We start from the raw sequence: 6,815 nt of genomic DNA, 5'->3' as shown, positions 1-6,815 counted from the left end.
GTAGGGGGGCCCCAAGCTGACCTTTCGCACCAGGGCCCATGAACCCTTAGCTACGCCCCTGCTTGTGGCTCCATAAAAAAAAAATAAACAATCATAATAATAATAATAATAATAGTGCTGGTAGGTCTGGTGTAATATCCTGTATCCTGTATTATTATGATGATGAAATTGCATGGGCTATCAGCTCATTATCTGACATTATCTGGTCCCACCCGCAGGCCGCAGTGTCTCATAGTGGGGGAAGCCCGGAGGTCCCTTCTCACTTGCTGCTCCATTTAGTAGAGAAGTGATGCATGTGCAAAGCGTCTATTCACCAGGAGAGCGGGACCTAGGGGCCCAATTCAGACCTATTCGCTGTGCTGCAAATGATTATTGGACGACCGCGCATGCGCACGGTATGCTGCAGCCAGTGAAGACTGCTTGCAGGATGATTGTCACCCTTCAGGCATTTTGGGGCGGTAACCCAGTGTTTTCTGGGAGTGCCCCAGAAAACGTAGGTATTTCCTTGCCATTGGGAGGGAGGGCCTATGACATCATCAGCGGCCTCCGTCTCCTCACAGCCTTCGCAAAGCTAAGTCTAAGCTTACATTACTCTGCATAGATTCTAAAATAGAATTATTATTATTATTATTATTTTATTTATAAGGCGCCACAAGTGTTTCGCAGCGCCGTACAAAGGAACAATACAGGGAGACAAAAACTTGGCATAACATTGAATAACAAAAATACAGTACAAATAAAGAGCACCACAGTTCAATACACATTACAGCTTAAATGTAAGTAGTGCGGACCCAATCAACATACAACTAGAGGCTTGAGGCCAATGATGGAGATGAGTATGAAGATGGTCACTGAGTGTTGGAGTAAAGGAGAGCTGTGAGTGAAATGTGAAGAGAAGTGGGCTTTGACAACAGGAGGGAAGAGGGCCCTACTCGGAGGAGCTTACAATCTAGTAGGAAGGGGAGACAGACAGATTACAAGAGGTGCAAGCGAGGGGGTGGTGGTTAGAGAGCAGGATGTAAACAGGAAACAGGCAAGGGGTCGGAGAACCAGCTGGTTTATGCAGTGGAAGGGTACGCTTTGATGAATAGGTGAGTTTTCAGTGCCCGTTTGAAGCTTTGCAAGGTCGGGGAGAGTCTAATGGAGCGAGGGAGTGCGTTCCACTGAAGGGGTGCAGCACGGGCAAAGTCCTGTACTCTAGCATGGGAAGCAGTGATCAGGGTGGAGGAGAGACGACAGTCGTCAGCTGACCGTAGAGGGCGGGAGGGTGTATGAATGGAGATGAGGTTAGAGATATATGGAGCAATGGAATTAGAGATGGCCCTGTATGTGAGTGTGAGGTGTTTGAAGAGGATTCTGTAGGGGAATGGAAGCCAGTGCAGATTTTGTTGAAGGGGAGTAGCAGAGTTAGAGCGGCGGGAGAGGAAGATAAGCCTGGCTGCAGCATTGAGGACAGATTGGAGAGGAGCTAGTTGGGATTGAGCGAGGCCAGTGAGAAGAGCATTACAGTAGTCAAGCCGTGAGATGACTAATGAGTGGATGATCAGCTTAGTTGCACTCTGTGAGAGAAAGGGCCTGATGCGAGCAATGTTGCGTAACTGGAACCGGCAAGAATGGATTTGCACCTCCAGGAATGCTGTCTAGGTCCCTCTCCTTGGTCTACCACACCATACACAGTTCCTTTGTACAAAAATGGAGAAGGTTCCTCCGGCGCTTTTCCCAAAAAAGAATGTGAAAGAATCGTAATGATGGAATTGGAGACAAGAATCGTCACAAAGCCTCCAACGATGTCTATCTGCTTCTCTTGGTACCAGACTGACCTTACATAAATGCCCTATGTTCATATATGGGTATCTTTAACAGGTTTACACAGATAACGGATAGTGTTGCAGGAGTTCAGAGAAGTCCCGAAGATCAGCGTGGTGAGTATAATTTGCTTCCACAGGTACCCCACTATGGATTCTACTGGACAAGGGGACCGATCTTCAATCAAGAAAGGTGAGTTTGAATGTATGGGCTCTGTGCAATAAAGTTGTACTGTAAGTGTGTGTGTGTGTACTATTTGTACTGCTGGTGGACTACTAGTCCCAGCGGGCCATTTATTGCCCCGTATGCTGGGACTTGTGGTTCTCCAAGTCCCTGCATGCGGTGCTGGATTGCTGGGACTTGTGCGTCAGCAATACACAATGGTTTATTCTTTTTTTTTTTTTACACTATATCAGCTCGATGCCCACCGCCCAGGGGCATCGAGGACAGCCCCGGGCTTCAGCATGGGCAGGTAAGTTCTGGAGGGGGGGGACCCCTTCTTTGGGGGGTCTCCACTTCCCCCAGACCCCTTCCCATGTTGACCGGTCAGAGGGAGAATGCTTTGGCCGGGGGGACTTGTATAAAAAGTCCCCCCCGGCTGTGGCATTACCCTGCTGGCTGGTTGGGCCCGGTGCTGGTTCTTGAAATATGGGGGATCCTTACTCATTTTGTCCCCCATATTTTTGGAACCAGGACTGGCCCTTGAGGCTGGTGCTGGTTTTATAAAATCCTGGGGACCCCTATTTGTTTTGCCCCGTGATTTTGTAATACCAGGAACGACTCTTTGAGCCTGGGGCTGGTTATGCTCTGGAGGGGGGACCCCACACCGTTTTTTTTCCCGACTTTTTTGTTTTAACCCTTTTTTCATACCAGAACCATGCACAGATCACAATGATCTGTGCATGGTTCAGACAAATTCACCAGTCAGAACCTGGTGTATTTGTTTTGCGATTTTTAGTAACCTTTACTAAAAATCGCATGTATCCGATTAAATTGCCGATTTGTATATTTTTTAATGGGAAAATGTCTGCAAAAAAAAAAAACATTGTCAAAATAAAAAAATCGCACCCTATTAAATGTCACCCTGTAGATCTAACAAACGGAACCGGATGCATGCCTTCCAACATTTGTACAATACTCCCACGTACGCTCCGAAATAAGGGGTGCGACCTCTGTGTGAAAGGGGGTGTGATCTCACACCAATGCACCCCCACCCCGTTCTTCATCACTATGGGGGCATGGCCAGCACTCTGTGTGCTGCTGGCCATGCCCCCCCTCTGTCTCTGTGAACAGCCAATGACAGGGGATCTCCCAAATGATCCCACCTCCTCCTCAATGCAGGACACAACTGCCCGTGGAACAGTCCCAAAAAATTGTGATGGTACCCAAAAAATTGGGACAATTAGGTGCCGGTTACTAATGTAGCCATCCGCAACAGTTGCAGCTTCCCCAGTGCAAGACATCTGCCCCAAAAAATCTCTAACAAGAACCTAGTACTGGGCTGGCCAAATCGGTCCTCGAAATCTATCCACCAGTTTACATTTTCTAGACCCCCTAGCTGGTGCATAGGTGCAGTCATTACTAACTCACATTTCCCAGAGCCCCTAGCTGGTGCACAGGTGCAGTCATTACTAACTGTCAAATTTCCCAGACCCCCTAGCTGGTGCACAGATGCAGTCATTACTGTCACTTTTCCCAGCCCCCCCAGCTGGTGCACAGGTGCAGTCATTACTAACTGTCACATTTCCCAGACCCTCTAGCTGGTGCACAGATGCAGTCATTACTAACTATCACTTTTCCCAGACCCCCTAGCTGGTGCACAGGTGCAGTCATTACTAACTGTCACATTTCCCAGACCCTCTAGCTGGTGCACAGGTGCAGTCATTGCTAACTGTCACATTTCCCAGACCCCCTAGCTGGTGCACAGGTGCAGTCATTACTAACTGTCACTTTTCCCAGACCCCCTAGCTGGTGCACAGGTGCAGTCATTACTGTCACATTTCCCAGACCCTCTAGCTGGTGCACAGATGCAGTCATTACTATCACTTTTCCCAGACCCCCTAGCTGGTGCACAGGTGCAGTCATTACTAACTGTCACATTTCCCAGACCCCCTAGCTGGTGCACAGGTGCAGTCATTACTAACTGTCACATTTCCCAGACCCCCTAGCTGGTGCACAGATGCATTCATTACTAACTATCACTTTTCCCAGACCCCCTAGCTGGTGCACAGGTGCAGTCATTACTAACTGTCACATTTCCCAGACCCTCTAGCTGGTGCACAGGTGCAGTCATTGCTAACTGTCACATTTCCCAGACCCCCTAGCTGGTGCACAGGTGCAGTCATTACTAACTGTCACATTTCCCAGAGCCCCTAGCTGGTGCACAGGTGCAGTCATTACTAACTGTCACTTTTCCCAGACCCCCTAGCTGGTGCACAGGTGCAGTCATTACTGTCACATTTCCCAGACCCTCTAGCTGGTGCACAGATGCAGTCATTACTATCACTTTTCCCAGACCCCCTAGCTGGTGCACAGGTGCAGTCATTACTAACTGTCACATTTCCCAGACCCCCTAGCTGGTGCACAGGTGCAGTCATTACTAACTGTCACATTTCCCAGACCCCCTAGCTGGTGCACAGATGCATTCATTACTAACTATCACTTTTCCCAGACCCCCTAGCTGGTGCACAGGTGCAGTCATTACTAACTGTCACATTTCCCAGACCCCCTAGCTGGTGCACAGATGCATTCATTACTAACTATCACTTTTCCCAGACCCCCTAGCTGGTGCACAGGTGCAGTCATTACTGTCACATTTCCCAGACCCTCTAGCTGGTGCACAGATGCAGTCATTACTATCACTTTTCCCAGACCCCCTAGCTGGTGCACAGGTGCAGTCATTACTAACTGTCACATTTCCCAGACCCCCTAGCTGGTGCACAAGTGCAGTCATTACTAACTGTCACATTTCCCAGACCCCCTAGCTGGTGCACAGATGCATTCATTACTAACTATCACTTTTCCCAGACCCCCTAGCTGGTGCACAGGTGCAGTCATTACTAACTGTCACATTTCCCAGACCCCCTAGCTGGTGCACAGGTGCAGTCATTACTAACTGTCACATTTCCCAGACCCTCTAGCTGGTGCACAGATGCAGTCATTACTAACTATCACTTTTCACAGACCCCCTAGCTGGTGCACAGGTGCAGTCATTACTAACTGTCACATTTCCCAGACCCTCTAGCTGGTGCACAGGTGCAGTCATTGCTAACTGTCACATTTCACAGACCCCCTAGCTGGTGCACAGGTGCAGTCATTACTAGCTGTCACATTTCCCAGAGCCCCTAGCTGGTGCACAGGTGCAGTCATTACTAACTGTCACTTTTCCCAGACCCCCTAGCTGGTGCACAGGTGCAGTCATTACTGTCACATTTCCCAGACCCTCTAGCTGGTGCACAGATGCAGTCATTACTATCACTTTTCCCAGACCCCCTAGCTGGTGCACAGGTGCAGTCATTACTAACTGTCACATTTCCCAGACCCCTAGCTGGTGCACAGATGCATTCATTACTAACTATCACTTTTCCCAGACCCCCTAGCTGGTGCACAGGTGCAGTCATTACTAACTGTCACATTTCCCAGACCCCGTAGCTGGTGCACAGATGCATTCATTACTAACTATCACTTTTCCCAGACCCCCTAGCTGGTGCACAGATCCAGTGGTAGCCTGAAAAATATGGATTGTAGGAAGTAGATCTCGAGGAGCGGTTTTACAACCCCTGCAGTAGAAGGTATTTGCTTATCTCCTGGGTTCGACAAAAAGGAAATAAACATAATGAATGTGTTAACTTTTGTTTCTGGTTATATAGACCCCTTTATAGTAATAATACACATTGGGCCTGATACAACTTGGCTTGTTAGGAGCGGAATTCGGTCTTTCATAGTTGCCGTGGCATTTGCACAGAGGGGTGGGGGCGACGCCCCCTGTGCAATGCTGGTATTTCATGCATTGCACATCGGGGGCGGGGCTACAAAGACGGGTGGCGGGAGGGTTGTCGCGAGAAGCTTGCCTACCTTTCCGGGGGGTCAGGAGGTTGACCCGATTTCCAGAACCCTCCCGGCCATTCCGGGTAGGAAACTCTGCACTAACTGATAGACCATGACCTCCAATGTTGATAGGTATGATAGGTTGGTGTATATCAGAAGCATACGGCGGTACTTGGGGGTCTAACAAATAACCTTGTATTCAGTTATCAGATGAAACACTTAGAACCCTTTCACATCGCACTTTTAAAACGGTAAATCAGGGTTGCCGACTTTGTTATTCTCCTCTCCGGGAGAAGCCCGGAGAGGAGAGATTCAGTAGCCGCTCAGGGGGCGGGGCTTAATCGTGACATCACTAAGCCCCGCCCCATGCTGTAAAACCAAGGAATTCAGTGATCTAAATGGAGGGGGCGGGGCTAAAATGACGCGATTGTGTCATTTTAGCCCCGCCCCCTCCTCTGAGACCCGGGGATTGCGGCATTTTAATGCCGCTATCCGGGGGACAGCGGGGGTCCCCCCTGAATCCGGGAGGGTTGCCCACCCTTCCGGGGGGCCGGGAGGAATCCCCGATTTTCGGGAGACTCCCGGAAATTTCGGGAGGGTCGGCAACCCTGCGGTAAATTGCCGATTTTTTTTCATTTTAAAACGTTTAAGCCTGCACTGTGAATGCACCAGAGCCGATTTACCGTTTAAAGTTAACTGGTATTTCGAACCGTGTAAAAAGCAGAGTCCTACACGGTTCCTTGCCGTTTTTTGAGCAATGTGAATGTGTACAATGTGTCTGAAACGGTATTTCAGGCAAACAACACAAGCTACAGAGCAGTGATAGGCTGTCCCCTTTAAAATGACAGGCAATGTTGACACTCTGGCTTGAAACGTGTTCGGGTTGAAACGGTTTGACTGCTATGTTGAATGAGACTTAACCGGTATTTAAAACGGTAATCTGCGGCAATGTTAAGGCTCTG

Source organism: Crinia signifera, chromosome 9, assembly GCF_055691185.1.
Source record: "Crinia signifera chromosome 9, ASM5569118v1, whole genome shotgun sequence".
NCBI lineage: Eukaryota > Metazoa > Chordata > Amphibia > Anura > Myobatrachidae > Crinia > Crinia signifera.
The sequence above is the reverse complement of the archived record's forward strand: the minus strand, read 5'-3'. Positions refer to the sequence as shown.